At 42.1% G+C, this 27,067-nt stretch overlaps 1 protein-coding gene across 1 annotated transcript in view; it reads left to right on the top strand.

Annotated features, from left to right (window-relative positions):
* plekha6 (pleckstrin homology domain containing, family A member 6) overlaps positions 1-27,067 on the top strand; it is a 130,713-nt gene that overhangs the window by 13,751 nt on the left and 89,895 nt on the right. The window contains exon 2 of the mRNA XM_084025337.1: positions 12,860-12,996. The gene's annotated coding sequence lies outside the window, so the exon portion shown is untranslated. The remainder of the gene's footprint in view (positions 1-12,859; positions 12,997-27,067) is intronic.

Genomic DNA, 27,067 nt, shown 5'->3' with positions numbered 1-27,067 from the left:
TGGTGAATGCAGTCTTGAAAGGGCATCAGGTTTCTTATTCTTTGACCCAGGTCTACAGGACAGGATATAGTCAAAACGAGAGAAGAAGAGGGCCCACCTAGCTTGACGAGAGTTGAGCCTCTTGGTGCCCTTAATGTACTCAAGGTTCTTGTGGTCTGTCCAAATCATCACGGGGTGAGCTGTCCCCTCTAGCCAGTGTCTCCACTCATCCAACGCCACCTTCACAGCCAACAGCTCCCGGTCCCCAACGGAATAATTCCTCTCTGCGGTGGATAACTTTCTGGACAAAAAGGCACAGGGATGAATTTTTTTATCCTCACCGGACCTCTGGGATAGGACGGCCCCAATTCCCGTGTCCGAGGCGTCGACCTCCACAATGAATTGCTCATCAGGACTGGGCAGGGACAGGACGGGAGCTGAGGCGAAGCAGTTCTTGAGGCGTCGGAAGGCAGCATCTGCGGGGGGAGACCACTGAAAAACAGTCTTAGCAGAGGTGAGTGCATGGAGGGGGGCAGCCACTGAGCTAAACCCCTTAATGAACTTCCGATAGAAGTTCGCGAATCCGAGGAATCTCTGTAACTCCTTGCGGGAGGTGGGAGCGGGCCAGTTGAGCATGGATCGGACCTTGGCAGGGTCCATCTCCATCCTTCCCTCAGAAATAATGTAACCTAGGAAACTTATCTGGGACTGGTGGAACTCACACTTTTCAGCTTTCACGAATAGTTGGTTGTTCAACAGCCGGGTCAGGACCTCTCTGACTGTCTTTACATGGTCCTCAAGGCTCGAGGAAAAAATAAGTATGTCGTCGAGATAAACGTAAACCTTTCTATTCAACAGGTCCCTGAGAACATCATTAACTAGGGCTTGGAAGACGGCAGGAGCATTTGTTAACCCAAATGGCATGACCAGGTACTCATAATGTCCTATCCGGGTGTTAAATGCTGTCTTCCACTCGTCGCCTGCTCTGATCCTGACCAAGTGGTAAGCGTTTCTGAGATCAAGCTTTGTGAAGATCTTAGCCCCCTGCAACAGGTCAAAGGCTGATGATATAAGTGGCAACGGGTACCTGTTTTTGACGGTGATATTGTTCAGGTGAGTGTAGTCGATGCAGGGTCTGAGGGATTTGTCTTTCTTTTCCACGAAGAAGAATCCAGCTCCAGCTGGAGATGAGGAGGGACGAATGATGCCTGCTTGTAAGGAGGATTTGATGTATTCCTCCATTGTCAGGCGTTCAGAGGCGGACAGGGAGTATAGGCGGCCCTTCGGGATGGGGGCCCCCGGCATCAGGTCGATGGCGCAGTCATAATCCCTGTGTGGAGAAAGAGAGGTGGCCCGACACTTATTGAACGCCTCCTTTAAATCATGGTAACACTTAGCTCAAAATCCATGAGGCTCGTGTCTGCCCCAAATTCTACTAGAGTCCTGAGTTGCATAGTGGTTAGGGGTGTGACTAACGAAATCCAGGGTGACCGTCTCGGAGGAAATGTGCTGCAGAGGGTGGAACTCACCATGAACTTGGATGGCTGTGTGGATTGGGCACTCTTACTGGGCAGTTGGCGATGAGGTGCCCAATTTGTCCGCAGTAGATACACCGGCCCTCCACGAAACGTCTCTGTCTCTCTGCGGGAGTGAGGCGGGTGTGACCGATTTGCATGGGCTCCGGGGGGTTCTCTGGGGGTCCTAACTCAGAGGGTGCAGCATGTGGAGACGAAGGAGGAGCCGATCAGAAGCCCGGAGATGCTCTCATGGGGGATGGCAGCGTGGAACGCCCCCGTTGACGCTCGATTAGACGCTGGTCGATGCGGGAAGCCAAAGAAACCAAAGCATCAAGTTCTGATGGCATATCCAATGGGGCGAGGTGGTCCTTTAGTTGCTCTGACAACCCCTGGTAGAAGGCATCCACCAATGCTGGCTGATTCCAGCCACTGTCAGTAGCTAACGTTCTGAACTCTATAGCGTAGTCCATGACTGGCCTCTTCCCTTGTTTGAGGCTGACAAGGGCTTTAGCAGCCTCTCTGCCCGGAGTAGCCGAGTGAAAAATTTGTTTAAAGGTGTCCAAGAACTGAGAGAGAGAGTTGCACACAGCAGAGCGTCTGCTCCACTTGGACGTTGCCCAGGCTCTGGCTCTTCCAGACAGGTAAGAGATTATATAAGCTATCTTTTGCTCTATCAGATGGAAAAGCCTGGGCTTGAAACTCAAAATGTAACTCAAACTGGGTTAAAAATGGCCGACAGTCCCCTGAATCCCCAGAGAATCTCTCTGGACTGGAGAGTCCGATGGCTCGGGGCTCAGGAGAGTCCGACGGTGCTGAGGCAGCGACAGGTGGAGCTGGTGGACTGGCTTCCGACGAACCCTTGGGGGCCTGGAGCTGGCCGATGAGATGCTCTAGCTGGGCTGAGACGGTGGAACAGTGCGCCTCTGCTCGGGAGGTGGCTTCCAACATTTCATGACGGAGCTGTGCCAACATTTGGTCTTGTTGGTGAAGCCTTGCCCCCTGCGCCTTTAAAGCGGCGCGAAGGGCATCGGACTCTGTTGTGTCCATTGTGGCCAGATCGTTCTGTCAGGAACTCAAAGGCGACACAATACAGAGTCAGAGGGTTCGGGCTGAATCAGGGTTGTTTTATTCAAAAAAAGGGTCAAAACCAGGTGGCGGATCAAACAGGCAACAGTACAAATCCGGCAGGCAGGCTCAAAGGTCAAAAATACACAAAACAGGTTACACGGTGAAAACTCTGGGGGAATAATGCTGGAACGCTCACAACCACACGACAAGACGATCTGGCACCGGAGGAATGGGAAGCACAGCTTAAGAGCCCCACGCTAACGAGACACAGGTGAAACACATAGGGGCGGGGTAGACCATCACACAAGCGGGAAACTTGACAGGAAGACAGGGGTAAACGGGAAATGAGACCAAGACCGAAAAAACTCAACTAAAAACCTAACAGAAGACAGTCTTATGTCTGGACCACATTATGTGGTCCTGACAAGACCTTGAAATCCTTCTGTCTTTCTTTGTTAACAGTATCAATGACATTCCTTCCCATTTCTCCAAAGCTACTGGGTCTTCAGACCCAGCAGTTGACTGTCCCATTTTCCTGTCTAAATTCACCTGGACCTCGCTGCACAGTCTTATCTACATCGTATCTCATATGCACCTGTCCTACATCCCTTTAGTTGTAATTACCCCAAAATTCCTTAAAGAGGTCCTGCCTACCTGGGCCCCAGCTTAGTCACAATTAGTAATCTCTCTCTCACCTCTGACTGTGTCCCTGATGATTTTAATAAGAATCAGAAAAGAGTTTATTTCGAAGTACGTTTTCACATACAAGGAATTTGCCTTCGTGTTCGTTGTGCACAATAGATAAAAAGAATAAACAATAAAGCAAAGTACTGCAGTCAAGAACATAAATGAAAAAATTACAATAAATTGAAAAAGACAGTATATACATATGCAGCCATAAACAAACATTATTATGATAATAATTCTTATAATAATAATAATAATAATATGTGCAATTTGACAGTTAAAAAATGTCTCACTATACACATACGCAGATGATGCATCAGTGGGTGTCCCAGGCCTTGTTGTTGATGAGGCCAGTTGCAGATGGGAAGAAATCATTTTTGTGGTGTGAGGTTTTGGTCTTGACAGACCTCAACCTCTTACCAGAATTTGTAAGGTAAGGTTGGAGGGGGTGATCTTCAGCCATGATCTTCCCTGCTCAGTGTTCTGGAGGTGCAGGTCATGTAGGGACAGCAGGTTAAGATGGCAAACATCCGTGTTGTGTGGTGATTGAATGTCACAATACATTTCAATCCGGCTTACAACATAGCAGAGAGTACTAAGTACAGTACCAAGAGTGACAAATTACATCCTCATGCTGACAATTGCAAACATTTATTTTTTGGTTCTGCTTAACTTGCCTGCTGACACCATTGACCAATCCATCCTGGTTGAATGGCTTAATACATTGGTTGGTTTTGGATCTGCTCTTAACTGCTTCTCATCCTATCTCTCACACCAGCAGTTTGAGGTTACCATAAACAACCTTGTGTCCTCTTCTGCCCCCTTACGCTGTGGAGCTTCGCAGGGTTCAATCCTGGGTCCCATACTCTTCTCACGATACATGTTACATCTAGGTTACTGCATGGGCCCCAAAAAGACATGGGCCCCAAAAAGACTGGTGTTGGCGGCACAAGGACTATTATTATATTATACACCAAATACTGACAACGCCACCTTGGGTTAGGGCCCAAGGACCAGTACTAAAGGTCAATTATTACCTTCAAAACAAAAAGGACACTCAGGTTTGTTACTCAGGGAGGGAAGGAGACGGCGTTCAATGATCACATACAAACATTATTCAATTTAGTCACATGGTTTGGCACAAAAAAGGGAGAAGGGAGCCCAACTAAAAAAGGGGGAGACAGTCTGAGGCTTACCGGCTGGAGGAGGGGTTTGGTAGGGGAAGTGACATCCAAAAAAAGAGAACACCCCACACACACGGCAAAAAGTGATGTGCAAACAAAGAAAATCTTAAAAAGGGAATCACACAGCACACAGGGGGCCACCACCACCACCGTCGGCCTTCAGCACTAGGGGGGAGAGGAGAAGTTAACAGGGCCCCAAATGAAAGAAGAAACAATATTTTATAATGTATGCCAATGTAACTAATCAATTAAACTGAAACGTGTTGAATTAGATTAATAAATCAACTGGACAAAAAAAACAAAAGAGTCTCTGGCCAGAGATATCAAATCAACAATCAACCAGTTTACCTCAACTCAAATTAACAAAATTCAACCATTCAACAAAAAAATAAAGAAACAACAATTAAACCAAACCGCTACAGATTGCTTTTAAAAGAATCCCACACGCCAACACGCACTCACACACATACACCAAGCAGTCTTAGAGGCTGAGAGTCCTGAGAAAACTTGCATCCAGCGGCTGGTTACAGCCACACACAAAAACATGCACACACAGCAGTTCCACATATGGTCTATAAGTGCCACACATAGTAACAGAAAGCAGACTGACCACCGGCGGCCGACCGGACCCAAACCAGGCCGTCAGAACAGCAGCAGACAGCAGCAGACAGCCGCGAAATAGCCGTGATTGATCAGCTGTACTCGTTGGCGCTAGCGTTAGCTTTACAGTTCCAGTTCCAATTATAAGTCAGGGTGCATTGGCATCCCTTCCAAAGAGGGAGAGGGGTGAAGAGAAGCACACATAGCGGAGAAGACAGCCACCATGAAGCACACGACCAGTGGACAATGCGCTAGTCTGCAGCAGTAGACAACCCCAAATGATCGACTCGACCGCGGTGGAGACGACGGATCTATTAAAGAGCGTCGGTTTTTAATTAAATGAAACACGGCCAAATATACGCAAAACAGCATGGCAACGTGCGCCTACCTGTGCTCTGATGCCATTGGCAGGCACAACAACCCGGAAGTGGGCGGGCCGAAGAGGCAGGAAGCGAGAGGTCGGGAGGAGGGACACGGCTCGCTTTTATCCCCATAGGGTGGGGGTGGATAATGGACGCCATTACCTTTCTCACTCTCAAGGCCAGAGCTTTGGACAGCGGTGCACAACAGACAGAGCAGCCTCCAGTTCTTTAGGTCTTGTAGGTCTCCTTTGTTTGGCAGCAGCGTGATGATGGCCCTCCTGCAGCCAGAGGGAGTCTTCCATTTAGGAGACTGTGGTTTAGTAGCTAGAGCAGGTCTAGTTCCTGGAGCTCTGCTTTTCAAAAAAGACTCACTCTTAAAGAGGTCTCCGTAGAAACTGGCCACAAACCACCTGATCTTGTACGAACCGCTACCCATTCATAATTAATTAATGAAATTGCATGTCCACTTTTCTGATCCAACCCAAAGAAGAACTGGGAGGGATCGTCCATCTGTGAGTTGTTCAGAAAGCGAGCCCTGACCAGCACCCCCTGTGCTGAAAAGCCCAGCAGGTTGGCGATGGCCCACTGTTTTTTGATAAAGACGGATCAGGAGCCAACACGACGATCAGAAAAACCCACAGGCTGAAGCAAAAAAAGTCTGTCCAGAGCTAAAAAGAGTCCAGGTGTCCTGTCTGTGATTACTGTTAAAAACCCTCCACAGGTCAGACAGCTCATACAATGTGACTATGATATGATTCCACACTTAAATTTAAAGTGTAGCAACAATGAAAAGTAAGCATTCTTAAAAAATAAAATAAAAAATACATTGAAACATTTTCACTTGTTTTTGCATTAACAACTTCACTTTGCTTTTTATCATTTGGCAGAATATTTTGAATCTACTGATCCTAAGCTGGGGCACATTGTCAGTGATGTACCTGATTTCATTGGGTGTTTCGGGTGTTTCGAAACATCAGACACCCTCCATCAGGCGACCCAGCTGAGGTTGATCTGGCCTCAGCTTGTGCCCGAGCAGCATTTGTCCACGGATCTGCTCTTTTGATCCAGAGCCACCTCGATGCCTTCTCTGCAGCCTCTGTGCTGTTGCAATGGCCCTTCTCCTTCTCTCACCTGTGATGCCGAGTGCAGTATAGGCCTTCTAGAGGGACTGCCCCGCAAACCCTAAGCACCTTGCCTTCCAGCCTTGGTTGTGGCAGTCGCTGACAAGGCCATCATACTTCTCCCTTTTCCTCTCTAAAGCTTCCTCCAGTGGATCTTCCCATGGCACAGTGAGCTCCAACATGACCAGGTTCCTTGTTGCCTCGGATACCAAGACAATGTCAGATCTCAGGGTGGTCTTGACTACATGCTGGGAGAACTTCAGCTGTCTGCCCAAGTCCACATTCAGCTGCCAATCCTGTGTGGTGTTTAGGAGCCCTGATGTTACCCTGGATAATCTTACTGGCCTCTCTCTGGCTCTGATGAAGCTGATGGTTTGCTTGGAGTCCCCAGGCACAGAAAGAAAGTGGTGTCAGTTGAAAATTAAGCATAAGAATATTGCGCAAATACGTTGACTAAGGCATATGATTTTAATCATATTTCACATATTAAACAGTAAATATAAGCAGGTATTTCAACACAGAAATGTACTTAAACATTTCATAAATCTCCCGTTCGCAAAAACGCTAGCTCCGCAAAGAATCTGGTTGCGGATTATGTCCGCAATATGAAATGTTGAAAATGTCGGAGAATATTGTTTAGATAATATCTAATGTGATTGGAAGGAAAGGTAATCAAAATTGCCTCCAACGCAAAGCTGCTAGAATCACTTTTATTTCCGTATCGATTAGGTTGATGATGAAAGGACGGCACATTTTTTTCAGAGTTGGTTCAGATTCCGGAAAAAGGCGGAGACATGTAGGGAGAAACTCACGGTTTGTTGGAGCAAACCTGCTAGCGAGCAGGTTAGGTTCACGGAGTATGTTACCCAGGTAACTGACTCAGATTTATGCTGAACTGGCTTTGTGAAACCGAAAAACCAGAGTTTCCCTTATCTCAGGGTTAACTAACTCAAGGTTTTCACTAAACCTGCTTTGTGAAACGGACCCCTGGATGCTCTCTGCTATTGTTTTGAGCACCTGGTCATGCTGCCAGTGATACCGGCCCTCCCCCAAAGCAAAGTAAATGAATAGAGCAAGACCATAATTACCTGCATCTCTATGATGGAGTGCCTTTTCTATTGCCGTGATCTGAGAATTGATATTAAACCAAACTCCTCAAGAGTGTTGCCATGTTGATTGTTTACCGTCACGTTTGGTGGAATACAGATAGGACCCAAATGCAGACACAGGCAAAGAGGTAACTGGAACAAGGGTTTAATAATTAATAAATGAACAGAACGACAAAGACACTATAAAACACACAGATTAAATACACCAGGGACTCATTGGGAACAAGGCATGGTGGGCAAACGTGTGGGCAGGCTGAAGGGTGATTGGAGAAAGGAGGCAAGGCTGACATTCAGACAGGTGATACACAGAAAAATGGAGGGAAACTGAAACAGGAAGTAAAGCAAGACAGGACACAACAGACAGAAACTACAAAATAAAAGGAGGATGTCGAGGTCTTCAAAGGAGGATGGACGCTGAATTGGGACCCAACTATTGTCAGGAGTTGGTTGTTTGAAACAACCATAACTCTTGAACACATTGTAAGATATGGACCGTTAATTTAGATGACATTTTGCGATTTGGAAGTATACAGAATTTTGTTATCAACCAATCCCTCATATCATCCTTTGACAACCATCCGACCACTGAGACATAACAATACTAGAGCTCTGTCATCAGAAGAACCCCCCCCCCCACACACACAAAATAAATATGCACTTCTATGTTCTTAGCTGTAGGACTTTGATCATAGCACTGTTGTACTTAAGGTATCCTTGCTGAACAGCTACTACTTTACTCAGATGAGGACCTAATACTAGTTTCTTACTTTATCAGCAATGATATTGTGGTTCCTGTCTTTCAACAAATGTACTTATTGTAGGTCACTTTAGACAAAAGCGTCTGCTAAATGCCCTAAATGTAAGTAAGAAAATGCCTCTCTGATGAGGTTTTTGTTGGGCATTAGTGTCAGACCCAGACCTTGCTGGAGGGATTCTATATGTCGGGTTCCCTAGATGGATGGATGGCAGCTGCCATGAGCCAGATGTGACGATGCAGATTTAGTTCTTCAAGTAACAAATGTAGATTTTGCTTGCGTGCAGGTGGTGTTCTCTTTGAATGCTCATCGGTTGATTTGATGAAATGCTATAAGGCATGTCAAAACACAATATAACACTTCCTCTGAGCAGCGTTCAACACCGTTCGATTTGGCTGAAGTCTGTTGCTGGATGAAGTGATTATCCTCCAGTGGAATGTGTATGTAATGTAGGTGTGTGTCTCAGAGGCTTGTGTGGACTTGTGAGTAGGGTGGAGGATGAGCTGTGTCCCTTCATCCAGAAGCTCTTCAGGTGTGGACGAAGCAGCGCCTCGTGCCTAAAGCTGAGTCATACTCCCATAATTATTGGGACCTGCACCCACACAGTCAGACAAAAGGAGGCTGTTGATGTTTGTTTGAATTCTTTTTGACTTGCGTTCTTCATTTTTGTCATATATATATTTATTTATTTTGGTTGTAGGAAGGTATTGTGTCTATATATATATATATATATATATATATATATATATATATATATATATTTGATATTTGATATTTTTGATAATCATCACATGAGGGTTAGGTATTAAACACAGGTACTTGTCCTAAAACTAAAATATTAAAATAACTACATTCTTTAAATAGCAAATTAAACAAACAGATTTGATTTGGTGAAATAGTGTGTTACAAAAAAAATAAACAACAGGATTCATTTGTCAACTTTAAACCGGTTTTAAAGTTATTTCAGTCCCCGTAGTGATACCAAGTCAATTTGAACATCATGAGGCTGAGCTTCATCTCAGGTTTAACCGGCTGTATCATCTACCAGTCACAGTGTTACATGAACTGCACTTTTTACCTGATAAACATTTTGAGCTCAGATCTGGATTAATCTCAACTATCTGCAAGGAATTCCAGTCACAAATGATGTGGTATAATATTTACCAGGGATTTTGCTGATTTGTACTGAAGCCTCATAAAAGCAGTTCACTTCAAATGTTGTAAATATGAAAAAATAATATAACAATATAACACCATCACAAGGTCTGCTCTGCAAACAGAGACATTCAGCAATGTCGACTTTGACTTTGCCTCTGTTTATGATTTTGTCTGTTTTCCATTTGTCTATTGGTTCATTCTATGTTTCATATTTGGCTATCAACATACTTTGCTCTGTATGTTTCTGAATGAAGCTTTTTCTGTCAGTGCATCAAGATCCAAATCAAAACAAGGCATAATATCTCTAAGAAACACAACCTGGGCCGTGAAAGGTGTATGGTCAGCAGAGCACTGCCAGATTTATCTTCTTTATTAAAACACATCAGTGTGTCACACTGTTACCATGAACACACTCACTGTCGTTTATTTCGACGGCGGTAGATAGAAATAATCAATTGCCCTCTTGGATGCCCCGATAGTAGATAAAAAATTATAAAGTGCCCTCTTGGATATCCATTTACATTTAGGGCATTTAGCAGATGCTTTTATCCAAAGCAACTTACATTAAGTACATTTGTTGGAAGAAATTGACAGTATATCTCCATCAGTACAGTAAGGATTTCACAAGAACAAGTTTCAAGCATGCCCAATTGCTAAATTCACCCATAGCTGGGATACAACAGAGAAAAGAGCAAAGATCCAAAGTGCAAAATACTAACGTGCCAGTACATAAAAACAAGCAATGAAGAAAGACTATGTTTATTAATTTTTTGGATAAACCTATGGTAGATACAAATCTTAAAGACCCCTCTTGGATGCCCCTGTGGCAGATAAAAAATAATAAAGTGCCCTACTGGATGCCCTTATGGTAGGAAATAATTATAAGTGCCCTCTTGGATGCCCCCATAGTAGATACATATAATAAAGTGTCCTTTTGGAAGCCCCTTTAGTAGAATCAAATAATAAGTGCCCTCTTGGATGTCCCTATGGTAGATACAAATATTAAAGACCCTTCTTGGATGCCTCAATAGTAGATCAAATAATAAATTGCCCTCTTGAATGCCCCTATGGTAGATACAAATATTAGACCCCTCTTGGATACCCCTCTGGTAGATACAAATATTAAAAACTAGGGATGCCCCGATACCACCTTTTACCGAGTACGAGTACTTACATATGTGTACTTGCAGATACTGAGTACAGATATACTTAATAACCAGTGTTTCCCCTACCATTGTACAGGCCTGGCGGCCGCCAGGCCAAGGAGGCCTGCCACCAGGCCCAAAAAAAAATCAATATGCCAAAAATATGCCACCTATCAATTCATTCATAAATCAATAATCATTTACATTAGGAGCACCTCCGGGCAGCACAGTGTAGACTTGCTTCACAAGACAAGTGGCCACAACAATCCTCACCGCATGCTCCTGCTACGTTCTTCGTGTACTTTGCGCGCTTGATGTTGTTCTGATGCCGTTCCACATCGTTGAACCACCACGATGTCGCTTTCTACTTTGAAAACTCGGAAAGTTGACACTGTATTTTGATAAGCTGTTGCACTCTTCAGACTCGTGATGTGAGCGGAACCGGAACCGGACCGGAACCGGACTGGTACTTTTATAATAAAAATGCAGCTGTGTGTCTCCGTCCAAAATCCGCTGCGCTCGCGCTGCCTGCTCGCGCTGCCTGCTCGCACAGATTCGCTCGTGCTCAAATGCGCTGATGCAGGTCGAGTGTTTACTATAAATATATGCAGAGACGGCGCTCCTTCAAAAAAACCTCAAACCATGCGTATGTAGTATTAGCGGGAGGAACCCCTGTGGGGCAATCGTGCCGAGGCACGCTACTGATCGCGCCCTTATAGGCAGCCTATCTTAATAAAATAAGGATTGTTTTTTGATAAGCTGTGGAACTGTTGAGTAAACCTATAACTTATATTTTACTTGATAAAATAAGAATATATGCACTCATATGTCGTAGTGTTTTACAGTATCTGTAGCTATTAATGTGATGCTTATCATTTTCAAGCCATATTTTTCCGGCCCCTCATTTTGGATAATTTCCATCAACTGGCACCTTACTAAGTCACTCTTTCCTTGTGATCTTGAATACACTCTGGTTAAACAAAAATGTTGAATGCAAATATAATAATTGCAGAATTGCAGACTGCTTGCTGTGCCACCTGACTTAATCCAACTGCACCAATACACCATCCCACGCGTCTTGTCTGTTGAGGGATTTTTCGGTGGGTACCACAGGGCCTGAAAAAAGTTCTAGGGGAAACACTGATAATGCCATAACAACAGAACAACAATAGAGAGAGAGAGAGAGAGAGAGAGAGAGAGAGAGAGAGAGCATGATGGTGAGTATGAAGTATGAAGTCAGCAGCTCCAGCGCACTTAAGGAAAGAGAAGGCCTTTTTACACAGAAGATTCCACCCTAATGGTGGATAAAATTACCTCTTGGAAGCCCCTCTGGTAGAAAAAAAAGTTGAGATTTGAGATATTAGGCTATGAATAACTGAATTGAATTGATTAATGTATGATTCCAGTGATCACCGCACTCAGTATTTAGCGTTTAGCTGCTAGCCTGCTGAAAGTACGTTGATTAAGTCTTGTAAAGACAAAGGATGCTTCTCCTATTCTGCACTGTAAGGAACTATTGAGAACGTACTAACCCTTTCTGAAATGGGCGGGAATTCTTTGACAAAGAGTCTTAAGCTTTCTCAAAGGTTTTTTTGGCCTTTTTACCTTTATTGTGATAGGACAGCATGAGAGAGAACGGGGGGAGAGAGATGTGGATGACACGCAGAAAGGGCTGTCGGTCTGATTCAAACCCGGACAGCTGCACCAAGGGCCTCAGTACATGGGGCGCCAACTCTACCACTGAGCTATCCAGCGCCCTAAGAGTTTTAACCTTTAATCCTGGTTTGTTAGGTTCCTTCTGTCATATTGTAGATCACCCTTTTGGTCAAAGGGATGAGTTTGGGGGAAAAAATCCTCTTTTTGTTATAATTAACTCCCCGACAAAAAAATTATAATCTGAATAATGTAATAGACCATGTTTCTACCGCAACAGAACAACAACAAAAAAGTGAAGAAATAAAGCAGAGGGAATAAGAAACTACAAATAAGGGAGAGAAAGAAAAGAACGGACTGGTATACCAAATGAATGAGGAGATATGAGGCAGAGGAGAGGAAAGGGAGGGAAGCAGAGGGAGGGGGTGATTGTTACTGGAGCCATGGAGGTTTCAAATTTCTCTTTTCTTTCGATTCTCTGCTCATATGCAGATTGAATCTCTTCCTTTCTTTTTCTCCAGAGCAGTGGGGCTTTCTGCAGATTGTTCCAGCCAAGCCCCAGCATGTTGTAGGCGGCTGCTCCCGACAGGAAGACTGGATCATAGAGGGCAACAAAGAAGAGAAGGAAAGAAAGTGAAGCAGGGGATGGTGAACGAAGGTAAGCACCGCTGCACGTGTTCTTTGAGAGGGAGGGAGCAGAACAGATGGAGTGATCTCCAGTTCCTGCTCTCTTCATGTTCACACATTTCACTGTTTGTACTGATGCATTTGTGTGAAACCTGCAGCTGCTGATGTGAAGAACTAAAGTCGTGTCTGTGGGGCGTGACCACGGGACAGAGAGCTGTGTGTCCCCCTCCATACGTTGTCAACAACACACCTTTGTTTCAACTTAGGGGAAATATTATCCAGTGACGTTCGTGTCTGATGATTATGAGGTTACAGCAGAGATTAGTCCTGTGGCTTAGTGAGGAAGCTCACTGACAACATTCCAGCTGTAACTATGATTTATACTGTATAACCTGAGTGGAAATATTGTCATCTGAATGTATGCACAAGATACGTTTCAAGTGAATATGGTGTATGTGTGTGTGTGTGTGTGTGTGTGTGTGTGTGTGTGTGCACTAGATATTAATTTGTGTGCACATAATAAACAAAAACCCTGTTTAATATAAAATGAAGGTCCAATGCACGTAAATTACTCTCTCAAATATGTTTCCAGGGAAACATGTTTTTTTATGGGCTAAACCGTTTTAAAGATTTTGAACACGTGGTTAACAAACAACAACAAACAACAGCTTGGTGGATGTACTGTTTTACTCCACCCACCATCAAGACCTCCTTCCTATGTGGACTTCCACGGACTCTTTTGAAACAAAAGTGTGATGTTAGAGAAAATATAATACACAAAAAAATATGTTAAATTCCAAAAGTACTTAGCTGTGTGGGAACATGACTTTTCGTGGATCAGGCTATACAAAAAAACATATAACATACTTTCAGAATTTGCTATTTACTTTTTTCTTCTTTAATATATTTCAAACAGTTAGAATATACTTTTTAAGAACGTACTTCTAAACCACTGTTATTACCAAGTTGATGTAAGCATATCTCTGTCAGAACACAGTCCCATCTCAAACTTAGCTCCAACACACCAGTCAAACATTTTTGGTGATAAGATTTTAGGTATTGCCTCAAATGAAACTGAGCTGGCGGGCTGCATGTTGGACAATCAAAGAGACGGAGAGACGACACACAGAAGCAAAATACTATTATTTTTTTCTTTGGAGGATTAGAAGAATGTATTGGCTTGGGATTGTATCCGTTATCCTGTTCAGGTTAATCGTCATCGTCATTAAAGAAGAATCAATATAATCAATCAACATGTTATAATCTTTGAGCCACTTGCTGCAGCTATATATTAAAACAATACCATCAAAGGAATTCATGTCACAAACCTTCAACATATAATCAGTCTATATGCTGATGATATTTTATTGTACTTACAATACCCTGTTCAGCACAAAATAAACTGGAAGAAATCCACTATACTCCTACTTTCAGCAGATGTCTGTGATTCTGCAGAACAGAAATCATAACTCCCACTTCACACTGGTTATATACTTGGGTATTAACGTCCCCAGGCTGTCAAGAGTTGTTTCAACTTAACTACACTCCAATATTAAAAACAGTAGAAGTCAACCTCCAGTGCTGGGTGGAAATTAAAAACCCAAATAAAACTATCCACTCTGTTACGGCCTGAGCTCAGAGTTGGACCCAAAAAAGCAGGAGACAAAAAGGCAGTTCAAAGAAAAAGGCGTATTTATTGTCTCACCAAGACAAAAAACAAAACTCAAGGAGACCCACAGGAAAAGGCTGCAGGCGGCTGCATAGAACCAATTCAGGAAGTGTAAGTGGGCTGGAGAGTCGTGGCACCGACCGAACGAGACGGAATTGTCTGGCAGCGCGGCAGAGACTGAGCCGGTCTGGAGGAGGAGAGTGATTGCAGAGTGACGACAGGTGCTGCACTGAGCCAGTCGGCCATGCCCCTCAGCCAGAGCCTGCACCACAGGGAAGACAATTAAGGCAAAACAAAAAACACAACAAACATAAACCCATAATATCACAAGCCACAACACTCTCTAGAAGAAAGTAAATCTCAAGGTGGGCTGGATGCTCCAAACTTCCACTACTAATACCTGGCGAATCAAATATCCTGTTAAATGGATCCATCGCACCAACCACAACATATAATGCATGGATTTGAAACAACTATAATATACGTGCTTTAAAAATACTGCAAATGACTGAAAGTTATTAAGATTCTTAATTGTCCTCAACACCATGTAAATACACTCCTATTTGGCACAACCCAGACTTCAAACTCCATAGCTGGGGGCTGCAGACTGGTCTAATGTCCTGACGTCAGTGTCTACTAGGGTGATGCCAGAGGGTTTCAGACTCATTTAATGTCCATACATCGGTGTCTACTTGTGTTATTCTGCCTACTGTTCAACAGTTCTCCAAATGAAAGTACTGTAAAACTAAGTACATACAAGAAAAATGCATATATCACATGACAAAGCATAATTATACAGTATAGCATATGCAAGGATAATAGCTAACATAACTGCTACAACCATGTGGCCAATAACAATAGCACTCAGTCCATGAGCTCAATACACACAGAACTAACATAAATTAGCATTAACATGCATTAAATGGGGGCTGCGCGGTGGTGTAGTAGGTAGTACTTCATTGATGACTCTAAATTGCGTGAATGTGAGTGTGAATTGTTACATGTCAGCCCTGTGATAGACTGGTTACCTGTCTGTCTCTACATGTCAGCCCTGTGATGGACTGGTTACCTGTCTGTCTCTACATGTCAGCCCTGTGATAGACTGGTTACCTGTCTGTCTCTACATGTCAGCCCTGTGATAGACTGGTTACCTGTCTGTCTCTACATTTCAGCTCTGTGATAGACTGGTTACCTGTCTGTCTCTACATGTCAGCCCTGTGATAGACTGGTTACCTGTCTGTCTCTACATGTCAGCCCTGTGATAGACTGGTTACCTGTCTGTCTCTACATGTCAGCCCTGTGATAGACTGGTTACCTGTCTGTCTCTACATGTCAGCCCTGTGATAGACTGGTTACCTGTCTGTCTCTACATGTCAGCCCTGTGATAGACTGGTTAGCTGTCTGTCTCTACATGTTAGCCCTGTGATAGACTGGTTACCTGTCTGTCTCTACATGTCAGCCCTGTGATAGACTGGCGTCCTGTCCAGGGTGTACTTTGCCTTCGCACAATGTCAGCTGGGATCGCGACCCTTAATACAGGATAAGCGGTAGACGATGGACGGATGCACTAAATGGTACAAGGCCTACCAGCTATAAAAACAAAGCCCAGAGAATCTCTGATAACAATAAACAGTATCAGGTGGACATCACTACACTATATCTATAGTATATCTATACATAGACAATAGTTGTTTTACTTTAAGGTTTTGTGGCACTACAATGACTACTTCCTACTGCTACTTGCTACTTCCTCCATTGCTCCTAACAGTCATTTTAGACACAACCACGTGAACTTGTCTTGTAGGTTTACTGCAAGTGTTACTGGAGTTTTGACTTCTACAGATAATTTACCTTTTCCATGGACCATGGAAGAAAGTGAAGTGGTGCCAGAAATTGCTACTCTTTTACTCTGTTTCTACCAGTTATCACCTCCTCATAGCTCTAGACTCTCTCCACAGAGAATCAAACATCTTAGAGGTTATTTACATACGACTAACATTCTAAATGAGCCAATGCTCAAGTGCTGTAAACTTGCATTCCCCCTACTGGCCATCAGGGGACAACTTCTCTGGTTGCAAAAAGAAGTCTGATTGCATGGAAGGCTATTAGAATATGGCCCTAATTCTCACTTAATTTATTACCTCAGTAATCATTGTAAACATTAGTTTATGATCTCAATCACTTTTTCAATACTGCATGATGTCCATTTTGTAAATTATGGTCCCATTTATGTGGAAATACTGTGTGCCCCTGTTGCCTTGTCCATGTAGGAATCACCTTCTGTTCGAGTCAGGATCTCAGGATATCATTCAGTATATTCAGTAGACTGGAGATGGGCCATCTAAGTTAGGAAGTTGTGACTCCTCTTCCGTCTGTGTTGAGCTGTGTGAAGATACTGCCAAAGTCATCTCATGGAGCCACGGATCTTTTCGAGATCATGCACACCAACAATTTTCTGTTCTCCAAAGCCAGATGTCCTATGGCTGATGGACTTTTGCATTTGTATGTTGTTGGAGGTTTAAAGCCAATGCTAGGATGCTGGCCATTGCGGTTTGCAGCTGTTAGTAGTTTGTCTCAGTTCTTCTGATTGGGAGCTCCATAGTCATGGATCATCTGTAAAAGTGTGCAATTACATCATTTCACATGCCCATTCAAAGTAGGATGGTATAATCTTGGGAGATCTTGGAACAGAACCCATTTATTTTGTCCATGCTTGTGAGCAAATTTTCGTGTCGGCCTTGCATTTGTGTGTTCAGTTCATTAAAATATTGAAAAATATCCACCGTGTATGTAAGCATTACACACCATTCGCCACTTGCGAGCAGTTTTGCTTCATTGCACTTCTTACCAGTTAAGACGATTTTAGGTTCCTCCCGCAACTCATAAATGGGCCAGAAATTTTACCAGAGACAACCATTGGACCTCTGTATGGAGCAATAAGACATCATGCTCTGCTCCATCTCCTCACGTAATGTTACAAACAAGCGGCTTTTCAGAAGTCTTGTGGTGACAAATTTTGCCATACACCCGACACCATCCAACACATAAGTTAGGTCTACCGGTAAAATTTTGACAAGTTTCTTGCGGTTCAAAAACAGTGTGTGACCACAACATCTGGGTTTCTCTCCCTCACTCTGCTAACAAAACCTTTGGTGCGCCCGACCATAGCTGCTGCTCCATCAGTTTTAGACACTCATGAAATTGCCCCACTGAAGTCCTTGTTCCAGATATTCGACATGACAAGAAACATTTCCGACCCTGTTGTCTCTTCTGGCAATGCCTTGTAAAAAAGGAGATTTTTGATGATAGTCGTCATTTTTTGATAGTTGTCAATGTGGAACAAAAGTGATTCTATCAGCTTTATGTCCGAAGAGGATTTTGATTATTTAGTATTCTCTACTGACCTACCGATCACATATCTAAACAATATTCTCTGACTCACATTTTCAATATTTCATATCACGGACATAATCCACGATCAGATTCTTTGCAGAGCACTTTAGATTTTTTGCGGACGGGAGTTTTCTGAAATGTTTAAGGACATTTGTGTTACTCTGTTTAATATGTGAAATATGGTTAGAACCATATGCCTTAGTGTACTTATTTGTGCAATATTGTTATGCTTAATTTTCAGCTGCAGTCACGTTCTTTTTGTGCCTGTGGGATTACACCTATATTAAAATAATTTTTTGTATATTTTGCTACTTCCACTCATGAACCATGGGAGTTGAAACACTGTCGCCTGCACTGTAGGCAGTTTGTGAACCATTACGCCACAGTGTTAACCGCCACACCTGAAAAGAAAAACATATCAACTTTCGATCAATCGACTGTTTCATTCAGTTATACGCATTAATTCAGACAGTAATTGTCTGCCACGCTAACTGTCTCTTCTTTGCTGCAGTTATGTTGCTCTGCTTTCTAAGAATGAGGTTGTTTTCTCCGTAAACAACAAAGTAATATCTCTAATGGGCTCCCAGTTGCCATGGTGAATCGTAGTATTGGAGATCCATTGATGATGGCTTTGTAGAGTCGGCAGGCACATGCATAACTTTTTACATTAGTTATAAGAGTTTACATACTCAGAGTTGATTGAACTAATTCAGAACAGCGGTTCTGGAACCCAAAACTCAGAGTTGCCCATCTTAGAGTTGATTGACTCAGAGTTCAGGGTTAGGTTCAGAGTTGGTTGGAATACACCCCAGGAGTGATGGATGTTTTGTTTTCAGATGGCATTCGAGCTAGGCATCTGGCTAGGGACCATGGCACTGTTGCATAGCTTTTCCTCACATACTAAGCGGATTCGGTTCGATAAGTGTCACTTACCTTGAGCTCACCTTTTTAACTTTCTTTTGCCCCTCACCTGTAATGGGCTCTTCAACTGGGTTAGGATGGAATTATTAATGATGATCAGGAATAATCAAAATCAAAAATTGTGGGGCTTAGTGTTGCAAACTGTGGCTCCTAGAGGGTGTTTGAGCAGGTATTTCTCAGTCCCAGCAATTAGTCTCTTTTCCTGTGGCTGAGGATTATCTGCTGATGCTCTGGTGTGTTGAACTTACAATGAAGCCATGCAAACTGCACGGACTGGCAATGCACTCGCCGTTCTATTTGCAGCTCTCAGGAGAGCGGCCAACCCGGAGGACGCTGATCAGAGCCTGATATATTCGGCCCTTGTCACTCATTCCCAGTTTACAATGGACTTTACTACAGCAACTCCCTCCAGGCTGGTCTGCCTGCACTTGCCATCTGACCTCTGCAGCTCACCCAGATTGCAGCAGCTCAACTGGTCTTCAAATGGCCTAAGTTCTCTCACACTACATCGCTCCTCTGATCCCTTTGCTGGCTACCAATACCCACCCGCATATTATTGTGAAGTCGCTTTGGATAAATGCATCAGCTTAATGAAATGTAAAAGCAACCTAGAGCTGCGGCAGCAGACCATCCTTGTGGGATGGTCAAAGTCAAAATGTCAGCATCCCTCACTCCTCAGAGGGTGACAAAACTCCTCTCCTCCGTAGCTGACAGATTGAGTGAATCAATGGGAGCTGATCCCAGCCCTGGGCGAGGACAGGGTTCACCTTGACAGGTCACCACAGGACATAAATACGTATATCATATTTGATCATAAATACTTGGCAGAAGCAGAAGCAGTCACTCCTCTAATGACCTCAATATACCTCTAATTGTCTGTTTTCCAATTGATTATTTTGGTAACACAATTCAGATAGTATGTCCTTGTCGTGTTTTTAAGTCACTTTTGACTTTATTCTAACCATAATAGTGACATTGAGCATGCGCGAAGGCTGAGCACGCTGTGTGAATGCCAAGCTCTGACAAAGTGCTGAAATTATGTGGATAAACTAAGCTTACAGTGAAACTAATGAATGAAAGTTATCTTTATTTGACAACTTCAAAACGTTGTCGAACACAAGGGCACAAACTAAACATAGAGAAGTAAATGATCAGCAGGTGACTGCAATCAAATTAATGTGGTGATAGATAAACTGCAGCCGCAGTTAAACGCTCTGAAGGAGGATCTGACTGTGTGTAAGCAGAAAATTGGAGACATGGAGGAAACACTCACTCATTAATATGGAAACTCGGATTTCGGAAATGGAGACGGCAAATAAACAGCTGCGTAAGGAGAATGAAGAAGTGAAGGAAAAGGCCGAGCGGCTGGAAAACCACAGCAGGAGATACAACCTACGTGTGTTTGGCCTAACTGCCGAGATCAAAAAAGGGGAATCCAATAAGCTACATGGCATCACTATTCAAAGAGTTGTTTAAAGAGAAAATCCTGCTTGAACCACAAGTGGAGTATGCGCATCGAGTTGGTTCTGTGGTGAAGTCAGAGAACAGAGCCATGATCGTGCGAATGCAAAGTTTTATGGTTAAAGAAGAGATTATAAAGAGTGCCAAGAAAACGGTGTGTTTGAGGCCCATGGAATGAAGTTGCGGATCTTTCTGGACCTGACGGCAGATGTGGTCAAAAATGAGCAAGTTTTAATGAAGTGAGGAGCAGCCTAAGGAAGGCAGGTGTGCGTCATAGCATCATTCATCCGGCTACACTGATCACAACTTTCAGAGGAGAAACAAAAAAGTTCACTGACTATTTAGTGGCTGAGAATTACGTTAAAACTGTTATTGAACCAGGCCTGCAGAACTAGGGATAAAGGAATTAACTGACCAATAGAACTTGAACAGGTATGAATACGAAAGAAGGAGGAAATTAAAGCAATGACTGGACGGTAGACAGGAATATTTTTTGTTCGTTTTATGTTTTTTTCGTTCGATTGGACACGTGGTTTCTGAGTAACCTAAGTTGGACTATCTATTTAATTTCTATTTTTCAGCAGCCTTATTTGAGCCACTTGAAGTAAGCTTGTGGCCACAAAAATGTTGTAAAAGTTATTATGATAGGAGATGGCAGACTCTTTTTGAGTTGTCGCAGTTGTTGCTGTGGGCAGTTGTTTTTTGATTACAATGCTGGTGAAATGTGTGGGTATGTGTGTGTGAGAATGAGTTTATGTTTGTGGTGGCATTATACTTTGTTGAGTACTTGTACGTTAAATGTATTTTGTTTTTATTGTTTTGTTTTTGTGAAAGCTCAAAAGATGATGGGATAAATAGTTGTTTGATTAAAGGAAAGATATTGGATGATGCAAAGTAATCTGACATTACCAAAAAAAAAGGATTAAAAATAGCTCACTTGAATATTTGTAGCCTAAGAAACAAAATTCAAGATATCTCAGAGATTCTAATAGAGAACAATTTGCATGTATTAGCAATATCAGAAACTCTTTTGGATTCATCAATTAACAGCTCTCTATTGAATATAGATCGGTATAATTTCTATAAGCAGGATAGAAATGCAAATGGAGGCGGTGTTGCTTTTTATGTTCCAGAACCAGAACCAAATACCAGTAACAGTTCGTGGTGACTTACGTATAATAGGAGTCGAAATAATTTGATTACAAGTCCAATTGCCTCATTTGAGGACAGTTTTTGTTGGGTGTTGTTATAGACCACCAAATGCACCAATAAAGTATCTGGAGCAAATTTGTGAAATGTTAGACAGTGTATGTGACATGAAGAAGGAAATTTACTTTTTAGCTGACTTGAATATTGATTGGATTGTAAGAAGTTGTGCATTGAAAAATAAGTTACTTTCATTAGCAGATACATGTAACTTGACACAAGTAGTCAAAAAGCCAACAAGAGTATGTTGTAAAATTGATGGCACAAAATCAGAAACCTGTATTGATTTAATTTTTACAAATGTTGTTGAACTATGCTCCAAAGCTATTTCAATTCCAGTGGGCTGTAGCGATCATAATTTAATTGCAATTGGAAGGAAGACTAAAGTACCAAAAGCTGGGCAAAAAATCATTTTTAAAAGGAGGTTTAAAAACTTTAATGAAGAGGATTATTGTGATGAAGTAAGAAATATAGATTGGTCAAAGAGGATACAGGAGTGTCCTTTCTTATATGCATACATGCATATAAGAAAGGACACTCTACAACTACAGCAATAAATCAGATAACTGATGATTGGATAAAAGAAATTGATAAAAAAGGATTTTTTGGAACGGTATTGTTGGACCTGAGCGCAGCTTTTGATATACTTGATCATAAGTTATTATTAAATAAATTAAGTTGCTATGGTTTTGAAAGGCCTGCTGTGGCATGGATGAAGAGTTATCTCACTAACAGGGAATACACTGTAAGTTTTAATGGTAGTTTTTCTGAGATAAGAGAGATGAATTGTGGAGTGCCACAAGGGAGTTGTTTGGGGCCACTCCTATTCTCAATCTTTACGAATGATTTGCTGTTGATTTTGAAGCATGCCACCATGGTGATATATGCAGATGATTCTACAGTCTATGCCTCTGCAACTAAGTAAGATCTTGAATAAGGAATTACAGTTAATTGCAGAATGGGTCAGGGTTAATAAAATGGTTATAAATACAGAAAAGACTAAAAGTTTGCTTCTTGGCTCAAAATATATGTTAAAAGATGTTCCTAAGCTTAACTTAAACATAGGAAGTAAAGACATTGAACAAGTATTAGAAGTTAAGCTACTGGGGCTCACAATTGATGATAAAATGTCTTGGAACCGACATATAGACCAAATGTTGGTAAAAATGGGCAGAAGTATGGCTGCTGTAAAGCGCTGTAAGAAGTTCTTGCCAAGTTGGTTAATTAAAAGATTAGTACAGGTATTAGTATTATCACAGTTAGATTATTGTTTAGTTATTTGGTCCAATACAACAGAAACTAATCTAAACAGACTGCAAGTAGCACAGAACAAAGCAGCGCGCTTTGTACTTTGCTGTCCATACAGGACAAGAGTAAGTTTAATGAATAATAGTTTGGCCTGGTTAAGTGTGAAAAGCAGGTTACACTATTCATTACTAAGTCTTATTAGAAATATGGTTAAAACCAAAGTCCCTGAAATACTGTATTGTAAATTGTCTTTTTTTTCTGACACACATCAGTACAGGACTTGACAGTCTTTGGAAAGCCATTTTCTGTTGCCTCCATGTAGAACAAGTTTAATACAGAGGACAATGAAATACCAAGCGATGGTGGCATGGAATTCACTACCAGGTTTTTTAATTTCTGAAAGTGATAAAAAAAAAGTTTTAACAAAAAGTCAAGACTGTACTTGTTCACACAAGAAACTGTTCAGAGCACTATAGAACATTTTTGCCTTAAGGAGCCTGAAAAGTGAATGAGCTATACACCAATTACCAATTTTTTATTTAGTAGAAAATGTATTCATTTATTAATTTTTTTCCTATCATCTTTTGAAAAGTTATATTATAGAGCAACTGTATGTATTATACATGTTTTGAGTTTATGTAGATTTTTGTGTAATGCATTATTTATTTTTTTGTCTTGTATGAATTTTTTGAAGTATGTTGTACTTTTGTTGTAATTTGTATGAGTCAGGTATTTTTGTAAACCAGCAAATGTAAGTTTTGAATTTGTAGAGACCCCAGGAAGAGTAGCAACTGTCTAGACTGACAGAAGCTAATGGGGATCTTAATAAACAAACAAACCATAAGCATAATTTTACATTGAAACATGTCAATAATGCTTTAGTAGCATCGATACTATAGGAAAATAAATTAAATGGGGAATGACTGACCATCACAACTTAATCTCAGTTGTTTGCTAGAAAAGAGTTCAATCTTATGCATTTCTTTACTGGATACCAGCGACAACTAGTGAAGTTGAAGTCAGTTAGACTTAAGTTCTCTGAAGAGCTGCATGAACTTCTCATCTGTCTCATTATAGCATGGGAGCAGCTATGGATAAGAGACGTCTGAGAAAGAATCTGTGGGAAGATTCAGATAACTGATGGAAAACGCTTGTTTTCACATTCACTAATGATGTATACGTATGTAAAATATGGTTTAAGAAAGAGATAAATGTTGCAGTATAAATATCAACAATGCCTCAGAGAGAGGGAGAGACGATCCCAGCTAATGCAGATCTTTTTGGTCATTGAACTGGATTGTATGTTATGGATTCTTAAAGGCAGAGTAGGTCATTTGGAAAAAACACAGAGAATTTGACTTTGAATGCATCACCAAATCGAAAAAGTCCCACCCCCTTCATTCACACCTCTGTTCAAAGCCACTCCCCCAGAACTCTAAATGAGTGGCGTCCAATTATTTTCTCCAGCCTGACTTTTTTGATTGGACGGGGTTTTTCTCCTCAGAATGATCAAAAGATGACTTAGTTGATCACTGTCCGCTGTTGAATGTTAGGGGATCAGTGATGTCAATCCTTCAAGACTTTAGCCATCTAAAGCTCATTCAGAAGTTACTCTACAGTGTATGTATTTATTCATATTGTTAATATTTATTGTTTTACAGATGTCTCTTGTAACATAAGACACAATGTGACTCGCAGAACATAGTGCTCAGGGGTAGATTAAGACTGGTGTTGGGGTTGTAGCAGGAGCAGATTTGGTTATCAACAGCCCCAACACTGGCGCAGTTTGCGCTGCGTTTGTTATTGCGAGTTTGCAAACAGCGCATGCTGTGCTTCCTCATTTTGCATTGTATTTATCAAACCTAACAGCCACCGGGCAAACAGTGCATACTGCACCCTCCAGCATAATTCTTGAAACGACAAAAAGAAAGCACTAAAAAGCACATAAAGCGGCGAACCAAGACATATTTTTATGAAAGGGAGCGATGTGTCTTGATGCTGCATTCTGGCATTTCTGTTCTCCACTGCTACATTTGTCTTGAAACATCTGGAAACAATTAAAAACTCTAAGTGAGGTCAAAAGAAATGTTGTAGCAATAAACATGTGTCTATACACTCTGCCTTCTCCAGTCCCCTCCCCTCTGCAGACAGTTGTCTTACTGATAGCTGTCACTTTCATTCACATGCAGAGACAGTGGGTTTTTGGGGGGACTACAGCCATGCTGTTCACACCAGAATCACAGGGGGTGGGCCATAGTGAAGCCCAAAATATCTCAAACATTTCAAATTGCTGCCATTAGATAGAGGAGCTATACAAGGCCTGAGAAATTCCCCATGTTGTGATTTCAAATTTTTTTCGTGACTGAATTTAAACACGAACCTTAAACAATTATTATCACAGTTATTTATAGTTTGACCACTGCTACTATATTATTATGTATGATTACATTTAGCTTGTTGAGATCTGCAGATAGTTTCTTGTAATAGCTTAGCATTGACTTACATTACGTTGATTTGTTCTGTCCTGTGACACATGGTGCAAAAGCCCCTTTTACGCTGCCTTTTCATTGCGGGTGTATCACTCCTTTTTTCCACACCATCGTTATTGTAAAAATGTACTGAAGTGAAAGAGGTGTCAGAATTGTTCTGCCTCTGAGATGGCAACGGAGGTAGTCACAGAGCTATCACAGAGCCGTCACAAAGGTGAAATGAGGTGAGCCGGCCTCTTTGTGAACAGAGCCTGCCGGGAAGGCGGAACAGAAGGTGACATTTTGAAGATGTTTTGAAGACGTGTTACATGCGCGACCCGCCATCGGGGGATTGAACAAGCTCAGAACATTGATCCGAAGAAGATAGCTGGTAGTTGCTTGCACGAGGCCGCCATTGTACGCAGCAACATGTTGTATATGATGTAGGCCTACAGCACCTTTGCTTTTGTAAATATGCACAACGAGCAAAAGTGCACATTTCACTGTTGTTTTGGTGCACTCAAACTAATCGTATTTCCGTTTAACCAACAACAGTACTCGTTTACCTTAAGCCAACACAAGTTGTGGTTATGTTTAGCCAACAGAACTATTTGGTTCTAATGGGACACTAACATCAGTCTCCTGGTGAAAGCCCTGTGATTTTTGAACCATCCACCACTCAGGCCTCCTCCCTATGTGGACTTCCAAAGACTCATTTGGAAGGTCTTCATGATGCATCAAAACTAAACGTATATCACAACAAATTACAATTGCCTTGCCTGTAAGGAGACCATGCTGTAAGGTGAAACCATAAATAAAGAAGATAATTTCAACAAGCTTACCCACTTAGTCACTTAAGCTGTATGATATGTACAAACTGATATGAATGACTGTGAGAATGCTGAGTAGCTAGTTGAGTAGTGAGAAAGTAAGAGTAGAACATGAAGTTGAATTGTTGAAAATAGCTCCAAAACATATTTTATGCTCTGCTGGCTGTGTTCATTGTTTGATAATAAGGGAAGCCTCATAATATCTGGCAGGGAGCCACCTACTGTATGGCCAGTCTGCTATCAGCTCCTTCCTTCTGATTGAAGCCATGCAAAAGCTGCCAGCTCTAAGCTCTGGATCATGGCCAGTTTTCTGCTGGCTCTGTGCCACACTGAGCATGCCTTTAGACAATGATGCAAGAACAGATGCTCACCATGTTGTAGGTTCCACCTCCAACCTCTAACCTCAACACTGGGTGCAAGTGACGACACTTATCGAACTCAAAGGATTCTCTTCTCTGTCCTCGACACATCTCCAGAATTGTTCATCTGAACTACTTCATACTTGTAGGATGAGTTGTTGAGGACCCAAGGACGTGCATCATGTTATATTGGTATTGCTTTGGTACAATTCTCAAATGATACCGAATATTTTCAAAAGATGTGTAAACCTCCAAACGAATGGACTCACAACTGATTTGAAACTTGAACTTCAGTAACAAATTAGTTTTTTCCCATCTTACATCAACCAATCACACACATCTCCAGTCAGCTGATTGCTGTGCTATTCATGAGTACGGCTGTTACCAAACATATTTAAAGAGCTGGACTACAACAGAACAACCACAATGTCTGAACATGGAGGAACCTGCTCAGGTACATAATGAACAGGGCAACTTGCTGGGGAAGATGAGGAAATGTGAGTTTCATGGAAATGTGAGTGCAATGTTTGATACTAGAGCGATTCTT

Source organism: Eutrigla gurnardus, assembly GCF_963514095.1.
Source record: "Eutrigla gurnardus genome assembly, chromosome: 2".
Taxonomy (NCBI): domain Eukaryota; kingdom Metazoa; phylum Chordata; class Actinopteri; order Perciformes; family Triglidae; genus Eutrigla; species Eutrigla gurnardus.
Note: the sequence above shows the minus strand (reverse complement) of the source record. Positions and strands in the feature narration are given on the sequence as shown.